At 34.9% G+C, this 12,464-nt stretch overlaps 2 protein-coding genes and 1 pseudogene across 3 annotated transcripts in view; 2 read left to right on the top strand and 1 right to left on the bottom strand.

Annotated features, from left to right (window-relative positions):
• Positions 1 to 12,464, top strand: part of LOC109047541 (protein phosphatase 1 regulatory subunit 29-like) — a 905,211-nt gene that overhangs the window by 382,147 nt on the left and 510,600 nt on the right. The window lies entirely within an intron of this gene.
• LOC109046565 (beta-1,3-N-acetylglucosaminyltransferase manic fringe) overlaps positions 1 to 12,464 on the top strand; it is a 788,629-nt gene that overhangs the window by 395,327 nt on the left and 380,838 nt on the right. The window lies entirely within an intron of this gene.
• LOC109047801 lies at positions 2,447 to 11,111 on the bottom strand (annotated as a pseudogene).

The following is a 12,464-nucleotide window of genomic DNA, read 5'->3' as shown; positions in this document are numbered from 1 at the left end:
TCAGGCACTTAGAAAATGGGATGGGGATGCGTTTTGTTTTGTTTTTAGAATTTTTGTATATCTATATACATGTCACTTATGCATATTTAGACAAATTTTTACTTGTAATAACTATACAGAGACAGTTTCTAGAATGATCAACAAAAACAAAGGCGTTTTAAGCGAAAGTAAAACTGTTAGCATTTTTATAAGGCTGTGAATCACACTTGGTTGTGACTGATTTTTTAGGAAAGGGTTGAGGCATATAAAAATCAGCTACTGATGTTTCCAATAGGGATTTTCTGCACCTCACTTAATATCAACACAGGTCAGAACTTACTTTTACCGTTTCTCACATCTGTGAACACAGGTCAGCAGGTAAACACTTCTTATAAATATCAGGAACTCACTGTTTACTTTTTGTGTTTACCTTTTTTTTTTTTTTGGCTTGTACCAAGCAGATTTTCTTACTTAGAATTCTAGCTCTGGGTAATTTGGGTCGACATGTTTCACAAGTGCAGCAGAAAAAGAAAAAAACTACATACACATGAACATTTCCTCTCAATGTAAATACCCATGCCTCAGAAGTGGTCACAGTGAAATACAATCCTGAAAACTGTATAATTTCAAGTTTGTTGTACAGCGCAGAACCCCAGGTAAATAGAAGAGCATGCTAATATTGCTTTTATATATCACAATGCACCCTCATGATAATAAAAAAAGGGCAAATAATTTTGTCTGTAAACATCAATAATCATAATCTAATATGTTATAGTATATCAAGAAAAGATGTTCTTTTTTATGGACTTTGCTTTTAAGTTTAAATTTAGGTTTGGGGAATGGGCCTGTTTTGTGTATGCCAATCATATATGGGTGATAGTGACTTAAATTATCTCTATGTGAATGAATTAATTGCAATCTAATAACAAGGGATCTATATCTGTAATCAGTCATTCCAGTTATTTTACTGCACATTTTAGCGGTTCCTAAATTGAATCATATTAATTTGGGTTTTAGGGCTAATGATAACTTTCAGCATGTTTTCCCTTTGTGCATATCTGTTGTTGATCTCGAAAACATTGATGGTTGACCATGCTGCCTGTTATTCAATATTTACAATATTATTCATTCAAATATTATGTTTGGCTTTTGTATTTGATTTCAAGCTTTAAATAACATGGTGGAGGATAAATGTATTGCTGCAGTGTATATAATAGGCTGAAATATTTAATGTTTCGGTATGACAATACATCTACTGCAGTTTAATGGTGTTGACTGAGCAAGTCATTTCTAACCAAAATGTGTCTAATCTTAACACAGTGTTACAGAATGTGTAGTTTGAAATGAAGCTACTTTTGAAGCAATATTTCCAGTTCAAAAGTTGCTTTCAGATGAAGTGGTGCAAAATTTAAACACACCACAACAAACACAATATCTCTTTAAAAGTTGTGAAACTGTTGATTTCGACAAGAAAAAAATATGTATCTTGAACTTATAAAACAATTATAAATATTGGCAAATGTGATAAAATTTGTTTCAGTGATTACAGTAACCTCTGTTTTTTTTTTTTTTTTCTTCATGGTCTGGCTTGTGAAAAGTTATACAGTGCATGTCTCTACTTACTAGGTTTTTGGGAAGACTGAATGACAACACTCAGCAAAGTCCCTCTGGAGCAAATATTTTGTACAAGCAACACATTTTACTTCAATAGACTAGACTACGTATATATTTCATAACTTAGTCTGTCTGAATAAGCAAGCAAACGTGATGCTTTGTCAAAAAAAATAATAATAATTAACCTCAAAGAGTCTTTGTACAAGGAAATAAGACATTGTATTTCTACTGACCCTCAGTAGAAATTGTTTTTTTGCATGTTGTCTTTGTCTTTTGCAACGGCCAAACACAAAGACATTTCCAGACATCTAAATTTGCACCAAGAGAAGCCAAAATATTGACCTTTACAATTTGTCTTGCTATATTGTTTTATCTTGCAAAAAGCAATATAGTCTGTAAATTTATTTCCATGTGTCTGAGATTTTAATCACTTTAATTTAAATCATACTTGAGGAAAAAATTTATTTTGCATATCCATGAAATAAAACAAAATATAATAGGTGTTGTATTGTTAATAAAAAGGTCCAAATTCTAAAACATGAGCATTAATTACTCAGTTACTCTACTTTTAATAGCAAACCAGTATATTTATTGAAAAAGTAAATGTTTTATTGAAAAAGTAAAAGTTTTATAAATTATATTTGTAGGTGATTAAGGTATAATTACTTATTTGAAATTAATCTGAGTTTATGGTTACTTAGAATTTGAGACTTCTCACATTTAAAATGGTACAGCAATCAGAAAGATCATTAATAATGTGAATGCCATTTTCACAATAACCACTATGTTTTTTCCTCACTGGCAGTGTGTCAAGTCCATTCTTCTAAATAGAAATAAAGCACTTAAGTGTAACTGTGAAGGATCTTTAATTATGTTCATAAATGTATCATTATGTAAGCCCAGATTGTGTGACACTGCTAAACCCAAATTTCTAAGATTAAAAAAATAAACCTGTTTTATCCTTGTCCTGTGCTTTTATGTGTTTGTTTCCAGTGCGTGCTTGGTTTACTGAGAAAATCAATATATTGTGACAAATTTAATGTTCATTATTAAGCAATAATGAAGAAACAATGCCGCCTTGTCAAGTTAAAAGTGAGGACGATCAATAACCATTGTCTTCATTTTGGATCATATCCAATCCATATTGGCTGCTCCCACAAGGATTTGCATCTCGGCCGGTGAAGATCAAGGCATTGAGAAGGAAGAAGGGTCGGTCTGCCAAAAAATTATCCTGGAAGATGTTTAAGAACCATCCGAAAAGAACAACCGCTGTGGTGGCAGCAGCCTCGCTACCTTCTTCATTCACCTGAAAAATTGGAAAACCAAACCATTGGCTAAGAAATTGTGTAATCCGTCTTGATACGCAGTAAGACTAATCATAAAACATGCTGCTTGAGATTGCAAACAATATTGAATGTATTTCATCTAAAGGAAGGCCTTATGGTAGGCGTTGGAGATGTACAAGTTGGGTCCATCATTGGCAACTATTCCTAGCACAACACAACGTTGTGACAATATTATTGTACAGATTCATCAGAATTCAAGATGTCACCCCAACAATGAACACAAATCCATACAGCAACATTTCATAGTAATCAAGCCAAGATCCCCTAGAAGTAGTCTATATGACTTGTGCTCTACATTCCTAGTCTTATGAAGCTTTTAGGTTCTACAGAAAAAAAGTCATACAAGTTTGGAACAACAGCTATTTTCATACCTGGGAGACTGGTGTTTTCTGGACTCAAAAGATGTTCAAGGCCCATTTTCACCAGCTGCTCTTTGAGGCTAAAGTTGTCCTCAATATGAAAACGAGGAAGCTGCACGAACACTGTGGTCTCTTTCCTGGCTTGTAACCAGCCCTCAAGTTTCTTGAGGTTCATGTTTTCCACCACCTTAATTGGATGCAGTTTTGTTGGGTAGGACTAGAGGAGAAGATTTTTGAGGAGAACATTTTGCCTATTGTTTATAATCGACTTACTTCCGACAGGGTTGTACTTTCAAAAGGTAATATGAGCACCATTGTGATGTCACCACCATTGTAGGGCAATTCCAAGGATCTTCACCTTGTCATCATTGATTCTGGCATACTGGAATTTCATTGACCCTGGAACACAAAAACCAGATTGTAACACAGTTCACAATCAGGGGAGTTCAGTCCTGCTCCTGGAGGACCACTTTCCAGAGTTTAGCTCCAACATACTTTGGCTGGAAGTTTCTAGTGATCCTGAAGAATTTGTCAAGGTCTTCTACTGTATATGAATAGAATGAATAAAAACTTTTAACCCTATGGTATTTTTCATTTGGGGTCACACGTGTTGTTTGCGATCAAAAGTGTGTCCATTTTGTACTCTTATGATATTTTGGAGCGTCACCCCTTCATTGCTGTTCACTTTTTTGTGCACCGTGAATGATTTGTAAATTGTACACAAAAAACTCTGTATTTTCTTTCTTTCTTTTTTCTTTTTTTTTTGTTTTTGTTTTTGTGTATTTTTCATTCATTTCCAATGGTGGTCATTTTTGACCACGAACAACACAAGTGTGAATATTTTGTATTTTTTTTTTTTTTTTTTTTTTACAACCATTTAGCTTTTTCGAATCAAGTCCACAAATTTATTTGTGATCACATTAATGCCATAAAAGTCATAGAGTTTCGTACCATTCCGATGAAGTAGCGATTAAAATGACCAAACAACACCAGAGGGTTAAATATTATTATTATATTTAAAAGTCATCAGTTCTATTTTTTTTTAGCAATTCATAACTCGACATCTAAATAAAATAAAAGAAATAATCCCTTCAAATCTGCCTATTCAGATTGTTTTAGAATGTGAAGGGTTAAATGAAAGACAGCCATATTAGAAATTCTCCCGCCCTAACGCTTTCAGCTCTGTGATTGGTGGTCCATCTATAAAATTACAGATGGCCAAATGATAGTAAATCAATGAGAGACTTATTATCATATCTCTCCCCAGTGGTGTTTGATATCACTTAACTTTATGACAAGTTCCGCTATTATGAAGCTGTTCACGGTGGAAGCCGTGAGTAACATTACTGAGGAGGCCATTGTTGCTGATTTATAGTCGTTTTCAAGATAACCTTTTAAAGAAAATTTGGAGTTAATTGGAAATGGAAGATATAACGTTCACCAGAGCTTAATTTGGTGCAGAAAACTGAGAGGCATTTCAGCCTCAGCAGTTACACCTGTCTTTAAGTAAATCATCAATGGGTAAGTTCATTAAAATCTATCTGGCGCCGTACCAAATGTTTTTATTCTGGCCGTTGCTGCAAATGTTTTGTATGTTTGTTTTTATTTGTTTGAGAAAAGTCAATTGGGAGAATTAGTGGTCAGTGTTTAAATTTACTAACTTTACTAACATATTTGTTGTAATTCCACACAATAATGACATATAGGTTTGTGTTTTGTTACTTTGGATAAGAAACAAAGTCTCATCCTTTACATTCTGTCAATTTTATCGGCAAATACAGTAATGTGCAAGTAGTGCTTCCTACATAGAATATGTCATTAGCTGAGACAGATTTTTTATTTATCTTTTAAAAAAATGTTTATTAAAAATTACTTTATTTAAGGACAGAACCACAACTTGTTTAGTAAACCACTATTTAATTAAATAAAGAAGCAATTTTATTTTTAATCCCCCACCCGTACCGAAAATACCTTCAAAACCGAGGTACGTACCGAACCATCATTTTTGTGTACCGTTACACCACTACTGTCTAGGGTGCTGTAGTGTCTGTCACTTATTTGCATTGCCGTGAGCCTTGTCATAATGTGTTATTAAATGCTTACTTTGTTTTGTTGGTTTTGTGTGGTAGGATGGGTGTCTGTCATACATTTTGCAACCCGGGTTGTTGTCATCATACTCTGCTGAAGTGCACAAACCGATTTTGTGATTATGCAATTATTTGTAATGAGGATTTGCATTTTATTTGAATGAGCTGTTTTATTTTGATGGTTACTCTTACTGTGCTGTTTGCTTGTTGCTTTTTTAAGGCTGGACTAGCCTCTTAAGAGCTGAAGTTGTCTAGAAGAGGACCTAAGTTCCCTGGATGAGTAAAGAAGTTGAGAAGGCTAAGGTTTAAGGGTACGTTTATGTCACTGATGTGCTGAAAATGGAAAAGTTTTTCCTTTGTGTTTTTGAAAAGTTTTGCATATAGACCACAACGTTGAAAATGACTAAAAAAAGTTGTATTATGCATGCCCGGCCAGTAGTTGGCGATGTCGAACACTACGTGCATGCGCAAAGACTTGTTTCTATAGCCTGAACAAATAATATGTGCATATGAATTCACCATTTTCACAAATTTTCATTTTCATGCAGTTGACATTTAAAGGAACAGCCAAAAATCACAAAAAGTTTTCCGTTTTTAGTTGAAAATAGTGTTGTGTAAACACCCCCTAAGAGTCGCCGTTCGCTACTGGACCTTTATTAGCAGGTGTGTTTTAATTGGTGTTTGAGCTAAACTCTGCTGGAAGGCGGACACCCCGGAAAATTGCGTCTTAATTACAATTATCTCTCTGCATCCTCACTTCTTTGAAGTAGATTGCATTCACCAAGACTAATATGATGTTAGAGTCTATTGAGCCTTCTGGCAGGGTGTCTTATTCGGTTATCAGTCTTGTTGGCTATCCATTCATTTATCGTCATCCTTGAAACTTCCGGTTACCCCTGGAGGACGAAACTTTAATGTTTAGTACAGTGTCAAAGATCAGATGTGCTACATTTAGACACTTATAATGTAACCTTAAAATCGAGAGAGGCAGCAACTTGGCTCCATAGACCATCTCACTGATGTGCTGGTAGGACTCATTAAAATGCATAGATTTTCTCCAAACAAGAGATCAAATCTGTTGTCTCATGCTTTTTGCAGTATAGTCGACAGTTCAGCTTGGCGAAGAAGAGATGGACCTGGTCTGAGGTCTTCTCCTTTATTGTATTGAACTGAATAACCTACATGTGAAGAATAAAGAAATTGTTGACCTGCTAAGTGATCGATCTTTATTTGGAGTTACAATTATTTGACCTTACTTTCATGAGCTGCTCCAGTGTGGTGTTACAGGCCCCTAGCTTCGTCATGGCGAAAGCTGTTGAGATACTTATTGGCGACAGAAAGATGTTTTCATCGTTGGACTTTCCCTCAGCAAGCTGCTTGAAAAACATGAGGGCGAAGTGGCTGTTGGCTTTGGACAGTTCCCACACTCGAGGGTTGATGCCAGCTGGGATCTTCTCTGGTTTTTCCAGTTGGTTGTGTTGTAGAATCCGGGCTGCGGTAGATGCAAATTGGCTCCAAAGGTAGATCTTTGGGCTTTGCATTGCAGATATATTTGGCTGCCTGGACCGAACAGAGGGCGAGTACCCACAAACCCCATGTACATGCCAACAACTTCATTCTGCCCAAGATGGAATGGGAAACCAGCCCAGGAAAAGCAGTTCAGTGCAAATTCTGGTGGTCAGACAAGTCATGGAATCATGAGATGTCTGTAGAGAATTGGTAAGTTTTTTTTTTTTAAATTTGTACTTTAATTAGACTTAAAACAGTTAGCAATGTGCAAATTTTCCATAACACTACTTTTCTACAAAGAAATCGTTAACTGCTTTTACTTTAAAATCCAGAGTGGTTACAAAGTCACTCCATTTAAAGTTTAAATTACCATAGCTGAGTCAATTTCGGCAATTTTTACTTTATTAATCATACACTGCTAGTCACAAATTAAGGTTTAATCTGAATTAAATGTCACTACCAATGGATGATTGACTTATAAAGATCCACTTTAAACTAGGATTGTTTCTAATTAAGGTGAAAATTTAATAAAATTTTTAACCCCACGAAAACGCTTCGTACAACTGTTCCAACAAAACTGCTCTCAGGATTTTCAATGCATTTAAACATTTTTCACTTACTTGTCGTATTTCCTTGTTAAAGACCAGTTTTGGGACTAAAGACCAGTTTAGGTTATACTAAAGTAAGGAGCAAAGTGAGGAAACACTTCTCTGGATAGGTCAATGCCCTTAAGAGCACTGGAAGGACTAGAGATGGAAATTTACTCAGGACAACCTTTGTGCTATTAATTCATGGTGTAAGGTTAGCCATAACAAGCAAAGCAAATTTTACTAATAATGGGAAATCTGTTCAAAACATTGTTAAAATGAGGTGAAACTGTTTTGTTTCTTATCAGTTATTGGTATTAAAGATTCTTTTGTTTAGTGTTTTGTTCAATGTTAATGGTTGCTGCATAAAAGTGCATGCATTTGTACAAAAGACCAGAGAGGAAAATGGTTTACAATATCATTTAATCATCATCCATGCCAGAATCACTGCTCCACATAAAATACATTTCTTATTAAATAATATTTTCAAGTTTTTCAATATCTAATTCAAAAATCCAGTTAGTAATACCCCTGCCCTCTCAAAGAAGAAAAGCAATTGTATTATAAAAAAATGCAATCCAAAATTTCACACAGTGAATTCTTGTACAAAGTGAAAAAAAAGGTATTACAAACTACATCCACATCGGAGAAATATTCTAAACATTCCTTATTGGAGTATAATATACAAACATTTATTTTCGTATTCAGGTTGAAGTTAAAGTGTACCTTAATTTAAGCAGTCTATCATGAGATAACATGGAAGAAATCATCAAAACCAATTACATATCCTGATGTTAGGAATCATGGTAAAAAGACCACAATGCAACACCCCATCTCACGAAAAAGTCAATACATGAGTGCAAGCAACGAGTTACAGTGGGAACAAACATGAGGTGGACAGCACTCTCTTTGGACACACTTGAACAAACACACAAATCATTCATTTCAAACTACATCCTACAGCTATAAGCTAAAACACTAAAGCCTGTACTTGTGCACAACCCTTATGTTTTCAAGTAACTTTATGACTTCTCATAAATCTACTGTGTGTATGTGCACAGCATATAGTTTCCCATCAAGGCCAGGGAACAATATGTACCATTAATCATTTTTCTGTGTGAGAAAACATACTACACTCTTGGGTGTTTCAGGCACCAAGTGTCAAAATTCAGATTTCAATCATTCCTATCTTCTAATTTTATGACGTTTGACACTAATTAGTACTACATTCATATTTCAAAACCAACCCTGAACGTAGTCAACAATCACAATAAAATGAGTTCCAGTGAGGAAGCACGGAGACTGTTCATTAGACAGTGATTTAAAAAAAAAAATTTTTTTTTTTAGGAAGTCAGCACTGGGTGGATGAACCTCATGGAAAAAGTCATATTTCACCTCAAAAAGATTTTTTTGTTTGCATTGAAGCAATTAAGGCAATTTTCCCCTCCTAAATGTCATTACCACAATGCAGAAAAAAAAAAAAACTAATTCTCATTACAGTAATGCAGTAACAAAAACAGTACTTTAAATTAAAACCTTGCAGAATTATATATATAAATTATGCATTACAATAAAGAATTATTCTGTGCTTAATGTTATGAAAATAATTTTCACAATGCAAAAACAAAGGTTCCAAAAATGGGCCTTATTTCCATGAGATATTTAAACATACTTGTGGTGAAATATGACTGTTTTTTGACGAGTTTCATGAGATTCACCTGGGTAAACATTTTGGTTCCCTTTTCAAATCAAACAGTGATTCCCATTGGCTCATGGGGGATCATGTAAATGTTGCTTTGCAACAATAGTTTAAAACAGTTGGTTTACAAATGGCTGACTTCGAATGCATACTTTCAAAAACCAGAAATAAATTGAGCCCATCTGCAAAGGTTTATACAATCTGCGTTTGGCTCAAGGAAACATTGAAAATCAATTTCGGTTAGGTACAAAGGAACTGTTGAGGATTGTATTAATGGCTTTTATGAGAGCAGTAAATCTTGATTTATTTATCTGTATTATCAGACCTCCAATAATGTCATTAAATATGAAAATAAGCCTTGATACTTTCCTCTCTAAACAGCAATATCAAACTATGACAAAATACACAGACTGTTTTGTTTTCCTGTTCCAATTTACTCTTCAAAGAACCATAACATCAAAAGACCACCATCACACCATGAAACATGCTTAAATACTCCAGTTCAATTGCATGAAACGTACACAAAATGGCTACAAAAACAAATGACCTGGCAATAAATTCCTTTATCTCAGAAAGGATAGGCAAGTAATCCGTTTTGGCGGTATAAAAGCCTGCAGATTTGAAGAGATCATTTAATATAAATGCTGACTTTGAAGACTGAGAGGAGTTGAATATTATAAATAGAGATGGTTCGGCTACATCTAAATATCCAACGCGTGAATAACTGCAGATCTGCAAAAAGGCACACCCTGAAGTCTTCAAGTCTTGAAACTGGTTAAGCGACAATTGCAGTACTGAAGAAAAAAAAAAAAGCGAGTAACACGATTTTTACACACAAATACACTAAAATCAACCCTGAGATAAAGACAGAGGTCTTCCTTTAAAACAAAAAGTAAAGATGTTACCCAAGTGGACATAGGACTTATTATAGATCCTAAAAATTCCTACAAGAGCATTTAACATAACTTCGCCTTTTTGAACTCGTAATCCATTTAGTGGCTTTAAACCAACAGCAACAAAAAGATTTCTGTTTCTTTCGAACAAATTTTGGGTAAATTCGTGCTATCGTTAAAGTCTACACTGTGCATCACAGTGGTTACCTAAACGAAGTTGCAATATCCAATCTTGACGATTGCTTAAATGTTGAGCTCAGACCAATGTGACAGTATTAATGAAAATAAAATCAATAGAAATCAACTCCAACTTAAGAGAAGTTCCACCAAAATAGGTGCTTTTAAGGTTGCAGTAGGATGTCTCAAGAGACCATTATATGCTAGCAAAAAAAAACAAAACAAAAAAAAAACTATAATAAACTAACCTCCAATTTAAAACTAAATTATTGAGGCGTGACTGTTTCATTAGCGATGAGATCTCACCACCAAGGAAGCAATGACATGGAAAAAATGCAAGTTTGAGATTTACAGTGCAGGTGTTTTGATGAGCTTAATACATTACTGATCATGGAATAGCTGACGGAAATATGATGTTGTGTACTTTAATGTTAAGGCAAGTTTAACAGTTGCCAACGTCTGTGCAGAATCTGTGAGCACATTATCCTCATATTGCGTCTTCACTTGTTTATTTTGGCTAGCTTGATGATGCTTTCAGATTTTCTTCCAAAATCTGCACAGAAAATGTGAAAAACGTCTGCAGATTCAACAAAGTTTTACTTTTATTGTGTACTCTCTAAAGATCACTAGTAACTACAAACTCCATTTTTGGTTGGGTCGGAAACAAAACCAATTCCGAATAATGTGAAATATGGAAGTATTCATGCTTAGTGGTTTAATTCTCTTAAAGAAATGGTTCATGCAAAAATGAAAAATGTGTGAGATTTAACTCATCCTCAGGCCATCCAAGAAGTAGATGAGTTTGATTTTCATCAGAACAGATTTGGAGAAATTCTCTAATTTAACTTCTGCAGTGAATGGGTGCCGTTATTGAGAGTAAAACATCACAATAATCCACACTACTCCAGTCCATTAATGAATGTCATTTCTTACAAACATGCAGCATGCAAACCATTGCTTCTGGCCAAAATATGAGTCCATAATCCATAATAACACTTCCTCTTCTGGAAAGTTGCATCCTTTGTTGTCCTCTCACATCAAAATCCATATCTGTTTTACACGGTTTAAAATTATAAATGTTGCTAGATCTGTGCATATTTCTCTTCTGGTTCAAACGACATGATTGTTTTCACTAAAGAAAGCAGTATCTAGACTGGCATTTTAGTTAAAAACGTCTTAAAGATTGATTTATTTATTACAAACATGCAGCTTTTCACTTCGCCAGACATTAATTGATGGACTGGAGTGATATGGATTACTTGTGGATTATTGTGATGTTTTTATCAGCTGTTTGGACTCTCCTTCTGACGGCACCCATTCACTGCAAAGGATCCACTGGTGAGCAAGTGATGTAATGCTAAACAAACTCCTCAACATCTTGGATGGCCTGAGGGTGAGGAAATTTTCAGCAAATTTTTATTTTTGGGTGAATTATTCCTTTAGAAGGTTGGGAGTCCAAGCTTTTCGAGTCCAAACAGTATAGGAGCTTAGTTAATCCTCCATCAATATTAGAATTAATCTGAGGAGAACTGTGATGTACACGCTTGAGCTCAGCCTGTAGGGAATTCGATTGAACCGGCCCATCAAAACAATATTCTGGAAACTTCAAAGATGAAACAGAATGAAGGAGAGTCTTGAGGTGGCTACAACTGGATCAAAGTCTTTCCTTTTTGCATTGAATATACGGCACATCTTTCAGGATGAAAAACTCCACATATATTAAAAAAAATCGTGGCTTGATCTGAAGATCGTAATTTCACTGACAAAGTGAAGAGTAGTATATACGCATTCTTAAAACTGAATGCATCTTTATGAATTACCGTAGCAGCTTTCTTTCCATCCTCAGGATGGAAAAAATAAAACTATACCCCACTATGAAAAAAAACAGCATGACCTGGATTATTTCTATTCACGTCCACAAAATATAGAGGCCGATTAATGCATCCCTGAGGACATTACAACAGAAGATGATGATTACAGGCGGTTCAATCGAAAATCCCACAGGCGATGTAGTGTAATACACTGAAAACAATACAAGGGCCCTGTTAAGACTGGAAAAGGCTTTTGGCTTTGTTGGCATGAGTGCAGTTGAGGTCAAATCAGTGAACATTTGGGTTTATGAGAATTTCTATAACACACAATAATGTGCATCGCAGCAATCACACCTGTAAAAGCCTAAATGAAGCCTAATGTATGAAACACGATACATAGTTT

Source organism: Cyprinus carpio, chromosome A22 (assembly GCF_018340385.1).
Source record: "Cyprinus carpio isolate SPL01 chromosome A22, ASM1834038v1, whole genome shotgun sequence".
Classification (NCBI taxonomy): Eukaryota; Metazoa; Chordata; class Actinopteri; order Cypriniformes; family Cyprinidae; genus Cyprinus; species Cyprinus carpio.
Note: the sequence above shows the minus strand (reverse complement) of the source record. Positions and strands in the feature narration are given on the sequence as shown.